Source organism: Physeter macrocephalus, chromosome 9 (genome assembly GCF_002837175.3).
Source record: "Physeter macrocephalus isolate SW-GA chromosome 9, ASM283717v5, whole genome shotgun sequence".
Taxonomy (NCBI): Eukaryota; Metazoa; Chordata; class Mammalia; order Artiodactyla; family Physeteridae; genus Physeter; species Physeter macrocephalus.
Window position 1 is genome coordinate 54,788,250 of NC_041222.1, and position 17,981 is coordinate 54,806,230.

The window sequence follows — 17,981 nt, forward strand, 5'->3', positions numbered from 1 at the left end:
AATAAGACTCCCTGACTTCAGACTATACTACAAAGCTACAGTAATCAAGGCAGTATGGTACTGGCACAAAAACAGAAATATAGAGCAATGGAACAGGATAGAAAGCCCATAGATAAACCCACGCACATACGGTCACCTTATCTTTGATAAAGGAGGCAAGAATATACAATGGAAAAAGACAGCCTCTTAATAAGTGTTGCTGGAAACACTGGACAGCCACATAAAAGGATGAAATTAGAACATTCCTTAACACTGTACAAAAAAATAAACTCAAAATGGATTAAAGACCTAAATCTAAGGCCAGGCACTATAAAATTCTTAGAGGAAAACATAGGCAGAACGCTCTATGACATAAATCACAGCAAGATCCTTTTTGACCCATCTCCTAGAGAAATGGAAATAAAAACAAACAAACAAAAAAACAAATGGGACCTAATGAAACCTAAAAGCTTTTTCACTGCAAAGGAAACCATAAACAAGACAAAAAGACAATGCTCAGAACGGGAGAAAATATTTGCCAACGAAGTAACTGACAAAGGATTAATCTCCAAACTATACAAGCAGCTCATGCAGATCAATATCAAAAAAATAAACAACCCAATCCAAAAATGGGCAGAAGATCTAAATAGACATGTCTCCAAAGAAGATATACAGATTGCCAGCAAACACATGAAAGGATGCTCAACATCACTAATCATTAGAGAAATGAAAATCAAAACTACAATGTGGTATCACCTCACACCGGTCAAAATAGCCATCATCAAAAAATCTACAAACAATAAATGCTGGAGAGCGTGTGGAGAGACGGGAACCCTCCTGCATCATTGGTGGGAATGTAAATTGGTACAGCTACTATGGAGAACAGTACGGAGGTTCCTTAAAAAACTAAAAATAGCACTACCGTATGACACAGCATTCCCACTACTGGGCATATACCCTGAGAAAACCATAATTCAAAAAGAGTCATGGACCATAATGTTCATTGCAGCACTATTTACAATAGCCAGGATATGGAAGCAACCTAAGTGTCCATCAACAGATGAATGGATAAAGAAGATGTGGCACATATATATAATGGAATATTACTCAACCAAGAAAGGAAACAAAAATGAGTTATTTGTAGTGAGGTGGATGGACTTAGAGTCTGTCATACACAGTGAAGTAAGTCAGAAAGAGAAAAACAAATACCGTATGCTAACACATATATATGGAATCTAAAAAATAAAATGGTTCTGATGAACCTAGGTGCAGGACAGGAATAAATACACAGACGTAGAGAATGGACTTGAGGACATGGGGAGGGGGACGGGTAAGCTGGGACAAAGTGAGAGAGTAGCACTGACATATTTACAGTACCAGTTGTAAAATAGATAGCTAGTGGGAAGCAGCTGCATTGCACAGGGAGACAGGTCGGTGCTTTGTGACCACCTAGAGGGGTGGGATATGGAGGGTGGGAGGGAGATGCAAGAGGGAGGGGATATGGGGATATATTATACTTATAGATGATTCCCTTTGTTATACAGCAGAAACAATCACAACATTGTAAAGCAATTTTAGTCCAATGAAGATGTTAAAAAAAAAAAAGAGTGCCTATCTTACACCGAGAGACCTAAATTCAAAGTTCAGTCAATAGCAGTGTAAACTTAGAGAAAATATTTAATTTTCTAGACCCTCAATTTCTCCATCCAAAATTTTAAAATGACACCTACAAAACAGGTCATGTTGAAAGGGAAACGAGGTAAAGATCATAAAAAGCCTTGTATACAGTGTTTGCTCCATTCATATTAATTCCTCAGCCAAGTAATATGAATAAGTATATGTTTATGTTAAGCCATGATTTCTCTCAATGACACAGCGCTGTTCAGTCCTCCTGAGAAGAATCTCCATTTGTGGAATAATTACTGGCATTCCCCTCATGGCTTCTGCTTACTCAGTATTGGGATCATCTTATTACTCATTGCTTATTTAATTTATCAATGAATTTATGATCTTTTATGCCAGTAATTTGTAATGATTAAATACGATATTAAAAGGACCTCATTGCTACCACTGTTAAACAGTTGAAATGACTTTCCTTTCGTGATCATGTCTACTTCAATTATTTGAAATTTCCTTCTAGTAGCTACAGTCAGTGCTCTTGACTAGATCATCCAGAATCCCCTTAATGGTTCTGTACACCAGATGCCCACAGAGTCAGATGCCCCCAAAGATAATTGTGCCTGGAATTTCAGCTCTCCCACCCCCAAAATTGCCTGGCACAGGATTGTGAAAGCAATTGTGAAAGTCCAGCTCCCTCACCTCAATGGAGAACAAAGCAGTGATTTTTACGATCCTGATCCCTGCTTCATCAGCAGAAGCATCACCTGATGGTTCTTCCCCCTTCTCCATCCTGCTTTCCTCCACTCTCTTACCAATTCCCCTTGGAGCATTTTTTAAATAACTCATTTCCATAAGAAATGATTCTGCTCCAGGAGACCATTAGACACTATTCACACTGTTAAAATACCATGATCTAACACATTTAAAGAGAAACGTTCTCTTTAAATTATAAGCCATAATCAAACCACTGGAACGTACACCTTTTTGTAAAGATCTCAGTGATTCCACATCTATTCACCAAAAAAGGTGAGCATAATTTTTATAAAATTTCTTCGTAACTGTGTGCTTAAAATATTATAGATGATATGATTTTACTTCACCAGGAAGTATCTCATTATTATTAGCCACTGGAAGAGGCAACACAAATTATATCCACCTCACAATTACAAATTTATACAACTAATTTAACCTGACTAAAGTTTTCTGGAGGCCTTGCTTATATTTATTTATTATTCACTTTACAAATTAGGTAGCTCCACCTTTTTTATTATTTTTATTCTTTATTGTTACTCTCTCTTACTGATATGGTATAAATATTTGCTGTATTCATGCCAGACAAAAATCATAGCACAAGGATTTGTGTTTATGGATTCATTTGTAAATATAAAATGAATATAAGTTCTTCAATAATTTTATAGAATTTTTAAAAATGCATTTAATACATCTAACATATCAAACATCATAGCTGAACCTAGTCTACCTTAAACATGCTCAGAACATTTACTTTAGCCTACAGTTGGGCAAAATCATCTAACACAAAGCCTATTTCATAAAACAGTGTTGAATATCTCATGTAATGTATTGAATACTACACTAAAAGTGAAAAACAGAATGGTTGTAAGTGTATCAGTTCTTCACCTTTGCGATGGCGTGGTGGACTGGGACCTGAAACTCGCAGCCACTGATAGTTCATGTGATAGCATCATGAGATAGTACCTGCCACATGTCACTAGCTTGGGAAAAGATCAAAATTCAAAATTTGAAGTATGCTTTCTACTGAATGTGTATTATTTTTGCATCATTGTAAAGTTGGGAAATTGTAAGTCAGACCGTAATAGGTCAGAGACTGTCTGTACTTGTGGTAGGAGAATATTTACTTCATCAAAATATAACATTAAACTGAAACTGCTTTTTTTAAAAGTCTTAAAACAAACAAACAAACAACAACAACAAACCCAGAGATATTAAATACTGTGTGTGGCAGCATAACTCCAATTTCTGCCTCTGTCTTGGCATTCTCTTTTTGTCTCTTTTTTCACATGGCCATCTTCTTATGAGGACACCAGTAATATTGAGTTAGGGGTCCATCCTACTTTAGTATGGCCTCATCTGAACTCAATTAATTATATCTGTGGCAATGTTATTCCAAATAAGGTCACATTTAACGTAACAGGGGCTATAACTTCAACATATGATGATGGGGGTGCAATTCAACCCATAACAATTGTTAAATGTATTTTAGAAAAAAATATACGGTTGCTCAGTGGGACTACAAAATTGAAAATAAGTTGCACTATATATCTGCAGAAAACCAGGAGTTCCCTTTACATGCTCCTCCTTTTCAGCCTGAACTCCAAATGTTACAATGCCTCAGGACTCCATCCTTAGCCCTCAATTCATTCCTATCCACCCTTTCTCCCTAGTTAATCTCATCATTGCTGATGACCACTGGACTGAACTCATTCTGTTGCATATGTCTAATTGTTCTTAGGTTTAAACGAACATCTGTGGAACGTTTGCCGGTACATTGGGAGTGTTAGATGAGGTTAGGTGATGATTATTACTTTTCAGTATAGAAGAGTTCAACTTAAGTGACATTTTAAAAATGAAACTTAAGGAACTTGTTCAATTAATTCTAAATCAATTGAGATTTCTCACTCTCTAATACTGTCTCTTCCAAATAAACTCAGTGTCAAAAAAGTATTCTGCAAAGTAGATAGGTGTCACCTGATATGATACTATAAACAGTAACAGAAGTGATGTTCACCAAAAAAGCAGAGTGAGTCATTCATTTGAAGAGCTAGAAAATTAGGGCACATACATTAATGTAGTAGTGCTTTATAAAAGCAGTAATAGTTAAGAAGACAGACCAAATTTTCTCCATAAAATTACTGAACGCTTTACAACACATGAATTTTACAAATCAGTAAGACTATTAGTGAGGGGAAAGCTTTTGTCTTTCCTTGTAGTTGAATTTTTTAATTGATTGGCAAACTTTACTACTATAAAGTTTGGGTTTAGGTTTATCAACCACCCCACTAGCTCTACCCTGCCACCGTGGATGCATGCATGCATGCATGCATACACACACATACAGACATTTTTAATTGAGAATCAAAAAATCTGATACAGGTATACCTAATTTTATTGTGCTTTGTTTTACTGTGCTTCACAGATATTGTGCTTTTTACAAATTGAAGGTTTGTGACAACCTTGCATCAAGTCTATTCATGCCATTTTCCCAACAGAATTATTTTTTAATTAAGGTATATACATTTTTTATACATGATGCTATTGCACATGTATTTGGCTACAATATAGGGTAAATAAAACTTTTATATGCACTGAGAAACCAAAACATTTGTGTGACTTGTTTTATTGCCATATTCACTTTATAGCAGTGGTCTGAAACCAAACCCACAATATCTCTGAGGTATGCTTGTATTTAAATGAGTTTTATTATTTAAGACTGTGGAATGGAGAATGTTGAATGACAGCGGGAAATCATTGGAGAAGATAAAAGTCCTTGAGAAAAACCTTCATCTGCTAGCTTACTGGGGTTCCTTACTGTGGGTAAAGGAGAGGAAAGAGAGGTTGATGGGAGATAGAGACAGAGAGAGAAAGAGAAAGAGAGGCAGAGAGAGAAAGAATAGAAAAAGGAGGAGGAGGAGGAACAGTGCTATTTTTTAACGTACTACATTCACCTTGTTGTAATATGTGGTCAATAATCTGAAGACTGATCTATATTTTTCACAATTCATATAAATCACTTTCTCCAATGAGATTAATAGCAAAGCTAAAAAAAATGCTATTTTTATTCTAAGAAAATTTTACTAAGGACATGAGAGAAGTAAATTAAACTTCCCTCTAAATGTGTATTATCAAACACGATACAGATAAATTTTGAGTGTTGTCTTGTTTCAATAAAAAGAAAATGAAGGAAAACAAACACGTAAAAACTCCACCTATACTTGTCTTAACAATGATTTATAGTATGTCAAATGTCTTCTACAATTACTCATTTTCTAGTCACCTACAGAAAAGTTAAATTTAACTGGAGAAAATAAATAATAAATTGTGATAAATCTCAGCTTAACTCTTTAAATAAAAGAACTGGCTAAGTTATAAACACTGTTTATTCTAAATTAAGAAGAAAATTTTGAAAACATATTTATGGTCTACATTATATATTTCATATATAAATATGTCCATATAATTCAAATTAAATACTCTGTAGCCCTTTACACTTTATAAAGCTTAACTTATGCTAATGCTTGGCTCAGAGAATCCAGTAAATTAAATGTAGTTCAACGTTCCTATTTAGGATAAGAAAACTAGATCCTAATGAGTTTATGTAACTTAAATCAGATACAAATAATGTTCTAGAACATGACCCCCATTTTTTCCCCCCACTGTTTAGAATGTGTGTGTGTTTACCTGTATTTGTGTGTAATAAAGAAAGGTAAATGTATTTTGGTCAGACCTGGGAACACATGAATGATGATTATGAGCCTGATGATGATAGGAGTATGGCTAAAATATAAAGTAAATAACTCAAAGTGGATTTGTCCAAACTGGCTGAGCAATTTATTTTCATGTAAGAAACCTGAAATGGTGCTACCCATCCTAACAAAATGGAGAAAAATATCTTCTCTGAAAAACAAAGTCATTCAGAAAATATACAGGACAAGGAGAATAACTTTGATATTTGGAGTACAAAATGCATATATTTAAGAATAATGATGTATCATTGAGCAGACAGAAAGAAACCATGCTCGGAGTAGCATTTAAAGGAAGCAACCATTATCTGGCAGAAAAGAGAGACACACACCAGGTGAGAGACTGTATATTCCTCCTTGACTTATCAAAAAGGCCATATTGGACTCTCCTTCCCAGCAACTCGTCCAGTTTAATACACCTGTATAAATGAATCCAGGTGAAATCAGCAAAGAAACAATTCAACCAACACACACAATAATAAGAAATAATAAATAGCTATTGTTTATAGCCACTATGTTTTAGGCTCCTTGGTTTAGAAGCAATTAAAAACCAATACACTGACTACTAAGCCAGGCATGGAGTGAGAATAATGTAATTTATGGAGACATCCTTTAATAAATGTATGTTGGCCACCTATATTCTCTGTGATAATCACTGATTATACAACAACATAAACTAGAGAGAGTTCCTGCACCCATAGAACTACCATATAAACCAGCAATTCCACTTTTGGGTATACATCTAAAGAAAACAAAAACAATGTGTTGAAGAGATATCTGCACTCCCTGTGCATTATAAGTTTATTTATAATAGCCAAGACATGAACATAACTGAAGTATCCATCAGTGGATGAATGGATAAAGAAGTTGTGGTATATTCAATAGAATATCATTCAGCCATGAAAAAGAAGGAAATTCTGCCAATCACAACATGGATGGACCTTGAGGGCATTATGCTAAGTGAAATAAGTCAGACAGAGAAAGACAAATACTGTATGATCTCACTTATATCTGGAATCTAAAACAAACAAAAAAACTCATAGAAAAAGAGATCAAATTTCAGATTTGTGGTTATCAGAGGCAGAGGATTGGGGGAGAGTTCAATGAAGGTAATTAAAAGATGCAAACTTTCAGTTATAAGGTAAGTACTGGAGTTATAATGTACAACATGATGAATTATAGTTAACACTGCTGTATGGTAAATTTACAAGCTATTATGAGAGTAGATCCTAAGAGGTCTCATCACAAGGAAAAAGCATTTTTCCCTTTTTTGATGTATATATGAAATGATGGATATTAACTAAACTTACAATACATATGTCATTATACTGTACATCTTAAACTTATACAATGATGTATATCAGTTATTTCTCAATAAAACTGGAAAAAAAAAAGAGCTGAATAAAATTTAATTGCCAATGAAGAAGAGGTCTTGTTGGAGGTGGTTCCCTTCCTTGTGTCACATTTACAGTTTTACCAGAGTTCTATTTTTGACAGATGGCCAAAGAAGACACCTCTTGTTCCAGATAGGGGTAAAATTTCTTCACCGATGTTGGTAGTAGAGTGGAGTTAATTTCTCCCCTACACGTTGAGTGATATTGTAAAGGCCAGAGAGTAAACTTTGGGTGAGGGAGCCAAATAGCCAGCTGGGTGTCTCCAAAGTACGTCTGGGTGGATAGAACATCCAGCTTGTTTCCAATTGATCTTTTCATATTCAGGGCTTTCAATTGGGAGATTTTAAATTCCTCAATTAGGGGGTCAGTGGGTAAGCAGAGTAGATTCAAGATCTTGCCTGATTGTGATGAGATTGGAATAGATTTATGAGCTCTGGCTTAGCATATTAGTCAGAGGCTGAATTTCCTTTTATTTTGGGAGTTTCTACCTTATGTATAGCTACCTCCTTCGAAAATTAAAAAAAAAAAAAAAAAATTCTAAGAAGACAGACACCTGTGGGGAAAAGAGAAGCCTGACCCAAATTTAGTGACTACAAGGCAAAGGGTAACGAATGGGCAGTAGTGAACACTTAGAGTTCTTACAGTAAAGGGGACCAAGGATGCAGTGACTAGAAATTTCTTTATATTCTAAAAAAAGTCTCAGGGAAAGGGGGTGAAAGTTGTGACTCTTTCATCCAAATATGGTTTGTTCAAATTAGAGATTTTAATTGAATCAAGAAAGGGAGAGAGATGGGAGAGCAGGTGAGATAGTAAAGAACCACAGCAATCTAAGAAGCAGGCTGGAAAGGAATTGTGATTATTTATTATTACTTTACATGTTATATCCATCCTGACCTCCTCATAGCTATCAAAATTCTCATTTAGAATTCAAAACTCAGTGCATATTTCATTTCATCTGGAAACCATTCCCTGTATCCAAGTTTTATCTATTTTTTTCTTCCTCAGAACTTCTGTAACTTTGTGAATAACTTAAAAAATTTATTGGATTAACTGGTTTAGATTTTTTTTCTTTCTCTCAGTAGACTTGATTCCTTGGAATCATAAACCACTATTTTCTCAACTATATCATATGGTCTGACACCTTGACATTCAATATATGTCAGGTTTTGTTCTTGTTTTTGACAACCCTTACACTGTTGTCTTCATAAAGTTCTGAGGAAAACATTTTTATTGAAAATACCCATACAGGGAGCACTACGTACATTGTAATTTCTCACATTTATTATTAAACAAGAACTACACCTTCTAGAATGTGACTTTAACAAGAAAGATTTCATCTGGGTTTTTTTATATATTAAAAATTCACTTAGGTAATTATGTAATACTTTCTACTACTATCAAATTGAATGCAGGGGAGTAATCTAGGAATTATTTTTGTCACCAGAAATCAAAGACTTTCTTTTGCAGAAATAACACATGCCCTGCTCTAGACTAGCCAGATGACCCTTGTGGATGCTTGGTTATTTGCAGATAGATGTAGAAGGATACAGGAGTATGCTGGTTTCAGCAGTTCTACTATGGTCATTCCTTACCTAAGACTTTCTTCCTTTACAGAGAATTTCAACCATTCTGCATCCCGTGCCTGTGATCCTAGCAATAAGCACAAGGCTGAGTACAAAATACAACTCCAGTGAGTAGATTTGAACTGTAGAAATGATTGCAACTTTATTACTTATACTTAAGAGAGTTGTCTATTCCCAAATACTTATATTTCACATAAGGCACAAATTACTATAAATGGTGTTTTCAGTATATTAAAACTTAGAGATCTCTCTAGTATTTTACACATTTTTCTTTTATCCTTATATATTATGCCTAAATCACAAGGAAATCAAAAATTATTAATAAATATTATTAATTTCAGGTAAAAATAAGATGAAATCCCTTATTCCACATTGCATAAATGTAGAATGTGGGACCATGTATTTAAATGTTATTTTCCTGTTAGCCTATTTCTGTGAGTTTTGCTTTTCTAAGCTTTTTTTTCAACCTATTCTGCTTCCTCAAAGGATCACTTTGAAAATTAGTTCTACTTTTGTAAATATGATTTAAATTCCTTAGGGAGAAAGCACTCAGAAAATGGAATATGTAATATATTTATTCAGTAAATTGTTATATCAAATCATAATCCAAAGAGATGTTTATTGAGTTTGCAAAGTGCAGAAACCATAAATATATCATCTTAAAATAAAATCTTATAAAAACCATTTAAGAGAAAATCATCCACCACCAATATTACCTTAATAAAGCCTCTATTTTATACTATCTTTAGTAGCTACTGTCCATTTATATTTGCAATACCAATTACATAATTTGGATTAAACTAATATTTTAATTTTGGTATATTAGTGATTTTCCCTAAGAATGGTATATAGTGATATTCCTTGCCTTTCACAAACACAATTATTACACCTTTCTCTAGCTTTATAAACATTTCCAACTTATGATGCCTAAATAGAGAGCTTTCTTCCTCAAAATGAAATTGTAGACGAAATTTAAGTATTCACTGTAGTACTAAAAAAGTTATAAGATTATTATGAGCAAACCACAGGCACAAAAATATCTCCATATATAAAAATCATGAAACCAGAACGAAGGTAAAACTCTATAAAGCTGGTTAATTAACAGCCTTATGTCAGACAAACAAAAGACCTCAGAATAAAGTAGCTTGTAGCCTGAACAATAGTCAGAATAACTCAAGGAATGGGAAACGGACCCTGGAATAGTGGTGTAATTATTTGGTTAATTAATTTAAAGACTGTGGAGTAATGGATTCCATCCCTTCTCTCAGAAGTGCCAGCACCCAGCGTTTTCTAAAGGGCTAAAGCCACAGGTCACTTCCTAAAGGGTCAGTTTTGAAAGGGGAGAAGTAGTACAATGTCCCAGGTAACCTAAAACACTGTCAAAGCAAATAATCTTCACTCCCAGAATATTATCTCACTAACAGTAAACTTGCTTAGCCATACATACAGCAACAGATATCAATTAACTTCTCATAGGTATCTATATTTTTCCTCAGGGAAACAGAGATTATCATCTGTGGATGACCAAACACAACTGTTACCAATAATAGTCAAACTAGATGGTTACTTATAAATGTGAATAACCAATGTAGCTGAAAAACATATATAAATATACAAAATGCAAATGCACATATTTATGTTTGATTTGCTTTAATGAGATTAGACTATCAAGTTATCTGTTTAAATATAAAAAAATACATAACTATGTTTTGATTTTTGCCTCTTTCCATGAGGAAAATAATGTGTCAATGATCTACTTCTGATTTTAAAAATAAATCTCATAACTTCTTAAACTTTTCAGAAAATAGATCTTAGTTTAATTTTTAATAACAACATATTCTTAAGGCAACCAAACAAATTATAGACTTAATAGGGCTTCAAAATTACCCATAAAACAAAGATATAATCTTTATATTTTGAGTGCATCTCAAGACTGTCGTTAGAAATAATTTCATAAGAATAGCTCTATAGGGCTTCCCTGGTGGCGCAGTGGTTGGGAGTCCGCCTGCCGATGCAGGGGACACGGGTTCGTGCCCCGGTCCGGGAAGATCCCACATGCCGCGGAGCAGCTGGGCCCGTGAGCCATGGCCGCTGAGCCTGCGCGTCCGGAGCCTGTGCTCCGCAATGGGAGAGGCCACAACAGTGAGAGGCCCAAGTACCGAAAAAAAAAAAAAAAAAAAATAGCTCTATAATGTTGAATAGCATGTATCTTTCTGCAGCTGTATGAGGAAAAGGAACTATTTCTTATTTTAATCTTGTGAGATATCTTTCACAAGGAGGTAAAGAAAGCCTATGGCTTTCAAAAACCTCAAAATTCTGGGATTCCATGAGTTAGCAATGACAGTCAAACAAAATATGACTAAGAAATTCAGAAACTAACATATGAAGAGAAGAGAAGCAAAATCAGTCTATGAGCAAATGGATTATAGAAAATGGAAGGTTTTACACACCTAGCCTTTGAAAGCCTTTGCTAAAAACTTAAATAGGTGGGTGGTATTCTTATGAGGATTAATTTTAAGCTTCAACCATGTCACTGAATATTCAAAAGGAGACTTTTAAAACTAAGTTTGATAGTGAGAACTGGAGAAAGCTGTGTTTCTCTACATAATATTTGGGCACAGCTTTCTTAGGGGATGTTTTTGCCTTTATTTCTGAAGGAGGGGAGTTAGAAATCATGGATAGAGTCAGAGAAGGAAAGAGGGAACATCAGAAAGCTGAGAAATCTGATAGGAAGTTTGAACCTGTTGGGAGAAATTGCCAAAAGAATTTCTAAAAACTAGGATACTTAATAGTAAGATTCAGTTGTTTCTTGCCTAAAGATCTTTCTGAATGTGAAGGGTGTGGCCATCATGATGACCTGTTTTCAAATCCCAGCTCTGCTACTTAGCTACATGACCCTGGGAGAGCCATTTAACCTCTCTCTGCTCAATTCTCTCATCTATAAGATGATGATAATACTAGGACCTAATTCATAGAATTGTTGTGAGGACTAATTGACCTAATACATTTAAAAATCTTAGACTGGCACCTCTAAACATTTGGAAGATATGCATACTGCTTTGAATTCCATAAATTCTTGGTGCTGAGCTTGCAGAGTAAGTACACTCTTACTTAGTTGAGTAAGATACTTTGTAATAGGGATTGGGGGATACTAGGTAATAGGGATGTGGTAAACAGACTGTCTAGCATCAGTGCTGGGAAAAAAGGATTTCAGCCTCTGACTACTTCAGAAGCCTTATATGTTTAGTGGTTCTTGCTCTTAGATTCAAATATATACCTTTTATCTCTACACTAAACTCTTCTTGAGCTAGCTCGTTTATGGACTTAATTACTATTTATCATGTGTTAATTTGAGCCATCCGATATATAGATAAAGACAATAAGTATGATCATTTGATCATTTTTTTCTGCATATTAAAGAATATTTCAATAGGAATATGAGAAAATGTAAAATTTCGCAATACATATGCTTCCAAGTGTTGCTTTTCTGTTGAATTCTGTTTATACTACTGAAGCACATCCATCAGCAGTTTTGTACTGATTGCTCAGTTTTCTGCTGACAATGTCTGTGACGGAGCCAAAATGACTAAGCTAATACATGCAGTAGAGACACGTGATACATATTTAGAAATATGTTTTTAAAAAAAACGTGTCTTGAAGATTTAGGTTAAGTTCTGTCTGTTCCCTCACTAATTTGAAAATGGCTGGGGTTAGGGGGTCACTGAGTAAAAGTTGATAGTAATAAAAATAACACCACCACCTATTTTGCTTTTGGCATCAAAACTTTAAGATTCATGATACCCAAACTCAAAGAAAACCAATGTACATCACTATCCAACACCTAACTTGAAAATAATTCTATGTACTGGTTAATATCCTAAGTACTCCTAATAAAATAAGAGAAAAAGTTCCCCTACACAGTGTTGATTTTCATGTTTTGGAGAATTTGTATGTATCCAGCTATAGTGAATATATATTTAGATATATATATTCAGACATTCAGGATGAAGGGAAACTATGATGACTTTGGAAGAAAGTGTTAAATAAAATGTGCTAAGGGAAGATCTACACATATACAATAATTCAATCTCACAGTTGAAAGATTTGCATAATATTTCAGGGATTCAGAGATTCTCTTCCTCCTTCAGCCTTTCCATGGATCACCTTGGAATAAACTCCAGAGGATTAAATTTCCTGCATTCAAATCCAAATAAACTAGAAAATTGTTTAATTGTGGGTAACATACAACCTGACAAACTCTTGGTCTGTTGCTATGTTACCTCTAAGTATTGAATATGATGCTGTGAACATTGTCCTATAAAAATTATGGGATCCAAACAGGAAAAGTACCTGAATTAAGACCATTTCAAATAGAAGTAAGTTGAGCAATTACAGGCTCAAAGCCAAAATAGGCAAACTGTTGCTTCTTTCATTATGTACAGTTGAATTGACAGTCAAGTTTTATCTCAGAATATACCTAGAATCATGTTAGCCTGGAAAATATTTAAAAGATATTTAACCAAATGACCTGAAATAATAAAACAAAATATCTACTGGGTATCAAATCTTGGCCAGCATAACTAACATATTTACCATCCAAGGTAAAGTAAAGGTAATATGTGCCTATGTAAATTAGGGTTTTCCTTTATAGAGCTATGTACTATAAACCACTTAAAAATTGGGACATACAGCTATGCTGGAAAACAGTTGGGCAGTTTTTTGTAAGGTAAAAAGTGCATTTGCATAAGATCTAGAAATTGCACTTCTGGTTATTTATCCTAGAGAAATGAAAACTTATGTCCACATAAAAACCTATACATAAATGTTCATAGAAATTTAATTGGTTAGGAAAGAAACCAAATGGCCTTCAATGGTGAATGGATGAACACACTATGATATGGTGATACAAAAGACTACTACTCAGTAATAAAAAGGTACAAAGTATGGTTATATGTAACAACTTGGATAGACTTCAAGGGGATTATGCTGAGTAAAAAAGACAATCTAAAAGGCTACATACTGTATTATTCTATTTATTTATAACAAATCCTTAAGATAACAAAAATAACAGTGATGGAGAACAAATCCATGGTTGCCAAGGGATTAAGGTTAGAGGGAGATTGTGACTATGGAACAATAACATAAAGAAATTACTTTGTGACAAAATCTGTATCCTGATTGTGGTGATGGTTACATGAATAAATATATGGAATAAAATTTCATTAACTATAACATCTCCTCTTTAAAAAAAATGAGTGCATGTAGAAACTGGTGAAATCAAAATACAGTTTTTGGTTGAGTTAAGAGCAGTGTACTGATGTAAGTTTCCTGATTTTGCTAATATACTTTAGTAGTGTAAGGTGTTATCACTGGGGGAAGCTGAATAAAAGGTAAAAATGAGCACTGTAAAATTTTTAACGATGAGGAAGAACAACTTACAAAGAAAGTACCAGTCCCTTCCATAAGGAAACTTGCACAAGCCTCTTAGATAGCCTCATTCAGCAGAGGGCAGACAGCAGAAGCAAGAAGAACTACAATCCTGCAGCCTGTGGAACAAAAATCACTTTCACAGAAAGATAGACAGATGAAAAGACAGAGAGTTATGTACCAGATGAAGGAACAAGATAAAACCCCAGAAAAACAACTGAATGAAGTAGAGATAGGCAACCTTCCAGAAAAAGAATTCAAAATAATGGTAGTGAAGATGATGCAGGACCTTGGAAAAACAATGAAGGCAAAGATCGAGAAGACACAAGAAATGTTTAACAGAGACCTAGAAGAATTAAAGAACAAACAAAGAGAGATGAACAATACAAAAACTGAAAAGAAAACTACACTAGAAGGAATCAAGAGCAGACTAACTGAGGCAGAAGAACGGATAAGTGACCTGGAAGACAGAATGGTGGAATTCACTGCTGCTGAAAAGAATAAAGAAAAAAGAATGAAAAGAAATGAAGACAGCCTAAGAGACCTCTGGGACAACATTAAACGCAAAAACATTTGCATTTTAGGGGCCCCAGAAGGAGAAGAGAGATAGAAAGGACCAGAGAAAGTATTCGAAGAGATTATAGTCAAAAACTTCCCTAACATGGGAAAGGAAATTGCCACCCAAGTCCAGGAAGCAAAAAAAGTCCCATACAGGATAAACTCAAGGAGAAACATACTGAGACACACAGTAATCAAATCGGCAAAATTTAAAGACAAAGAAAAATTATTGAAAGTAGCAAGGGAAAAACAACAAATAACATACAAGGGAATTCCCATAAGGTTAACAGCAGATTTCTCAGCAGAAACTCTACAAGCCAGAAGGGAGTGGCATGATATACTGAAAGTGATGAAAGGGAAGAACCTACAACCAAGATTACTCTATCCCACAAGGATCTCATTCAGCTTCGATGGAGAAATCAAAAACTTTACACACAAGCAAAAGCTAAGACAATTCAGCACCATGAAACCAGCTCTACAACAAACGCTAAAGGAACTTCTGTAACTGGGAAACACAAGAGAAGAAAAGGACCTATAAAAACAAACCCAAAACAATTGAGAAAATGGTCACAAGAACATACATATCAATAATTGCCTTAAACGTGAATGGATTAAATGCTCCAACGAAAAGACATAGGCTTGCTGAATGGATACAAAAACAAGACCCACATATATGCTGTCTAGAAGAGGCCCACTTCAGACCTAGGGACACATACAGACTGAAAGTGAGGGGATGGAAAAAAATATTCCATGAAAATGGAAATCAAAAGAAAGCTAGAGTGGCAATACTCATATCAGACAAAAGAGACTTTAAAATAAAGAATGTTACAAGAGACAAGGAAGGACACTACATAATTATCAAGGGATCAATCCAAAAATAAGATATAACAATTGTAAATATATATGCACCCAACATAGGAGCACCTCAATGCATAAGGCAACTGCTAACAGCTCTAAAAGAGGAAATTGACAGTAACACAGTAATAGTGGAGGACTTTAACGGCTCACTTACAACAATGCACAGATCATCCAAACAGAAAATTAATAAGGAAACACAAGCTTTAAATGACACAATAGACCAGGTAGATTTAACTGATATTTACAGGACATTCTATCCAAAAAGAGCATATTACACTTTCTTCTCAAGTGTGCACAGAACATTCTCCAGGATAGATCACATCTTGGGTCACAAATCAAGCCTCAGTAAATTTAAGAAAGTTGAAATCATATCAAGCATCTTATCTGACCACAACGCTATGAGATTAGAAATCAATTACAGGGGAAAATAATGTAAAAAACACAAACACATGGAGGCTAAGCAATACGTTACTAAATAACCAAGAGATCACTGAAGAAATCAAAGACGAAATTTTAAAAAATACCTAGAGACAAATAACAATGAAAACACGATGATCCAAAACCTATGGGATGCAGCAAAAGCAGTTCTACGAGGGAAGATTATAGCTATCCAAGCCTACCTCAAAAAACAAGAAACATCTCAAATAAACAATGTAACCTTACACCTAAAGGAACTAGAGAAAGAAGAATAAAAAAAATCCATAGTTAGCACAAGGAAAGAAATCATAAAGATCAGAGCAGAAATTAATGAAATAGAAACAAAGAAAACAATAGCAAAGATCAATAAAACTAAAAGCTGGTTCTTTGAGGTGATAAACAAAATTTATAAACCATTAGCCAGACTCATCAAGAAAAAGAGGGAGAAGACTCAAATCAATAAAATGAGAAATGAAAAAGGAGAAATTACAACAGACACTGCAGAAATACAAAGCATCCTTAGAGACTACTACAAGCAGCACTATGCCAATAAAATGGACAACCTGGAAGAAATGGACAAATTCTTAGAAAGGCATAACCTTCCAAAACTGAACATGCAAGAAATAGAAAATATGAACAGACCAATCACAAGTAATGAAATTGAAACTGTGATTAAACATCTTCCATCAAATAAAACTCCAGGACAAGACGGATTCACAGGTGAATTCTATCAAACATTTAGAGAAGAGCTAACACGCATCCATCCCAAGCTCTGCCAAAAAATTTCAGAGGAAGGAAAACTCCAAACTCATTCTATGAGGCCACCATGACCCTGATATCAAAACCAGAGAAAGATACTACAAAAGAAGAAAATACACACCAATATCACTGATGAATATAGATGCAAAAATCCTCAACAAAATACTAGCAAACAGAATCCAACAACACATTAAAAGGATCATACACCATGATCAAGTGGGATCTATCCCAGGGATGCAAAGATTCTTCAATATACGCAAGTCAATCAATGTGATACACCATATTAACAAATTGAAGAATAAAAACTGTATGATCATCTCAACAGACGCAGAAGAAGCTTTTGACAAAATTCAACACCCAGGTATGATAAAAACTCTCCAAAAAGTGGGCATAGAGGGAACCTACCTCAACATAATAAAGACCATATATGACAAACCCACAGCAAACATCATTCTCAATGGTGAAAACCTAACCTACCTAGGGAGACAAAAGACCTGTATGCAGAAAACTATAAGACACTGATGAAAGAAATTAAACATGATACCAACAGATGGGGAGATATACCATGTTCTTGGATTGGAAGAATCAACAATGTGAAAATGACTCTACTACCCAAAGCAATCTACAGATTCAATGCAATCCCTATCAAATTACCAATGGCATTTTTTACAGAACCAGAACAAAAAATCTTAAAATCTGTATGGAGACACAAAAGACCCAGAATAACAAAAGCAGTCTTGAGGGAATAAAACGGAGCTGGAGGGATAAGATTCCCTGAATTCAGACTATACTACAAAGCTACAGTAATCAAGACAATATGGTACTGGCACAAAAACAGAAACATAGATCAATGGAACAAGATAGAAAGCCCAGAAATAAACCCATGC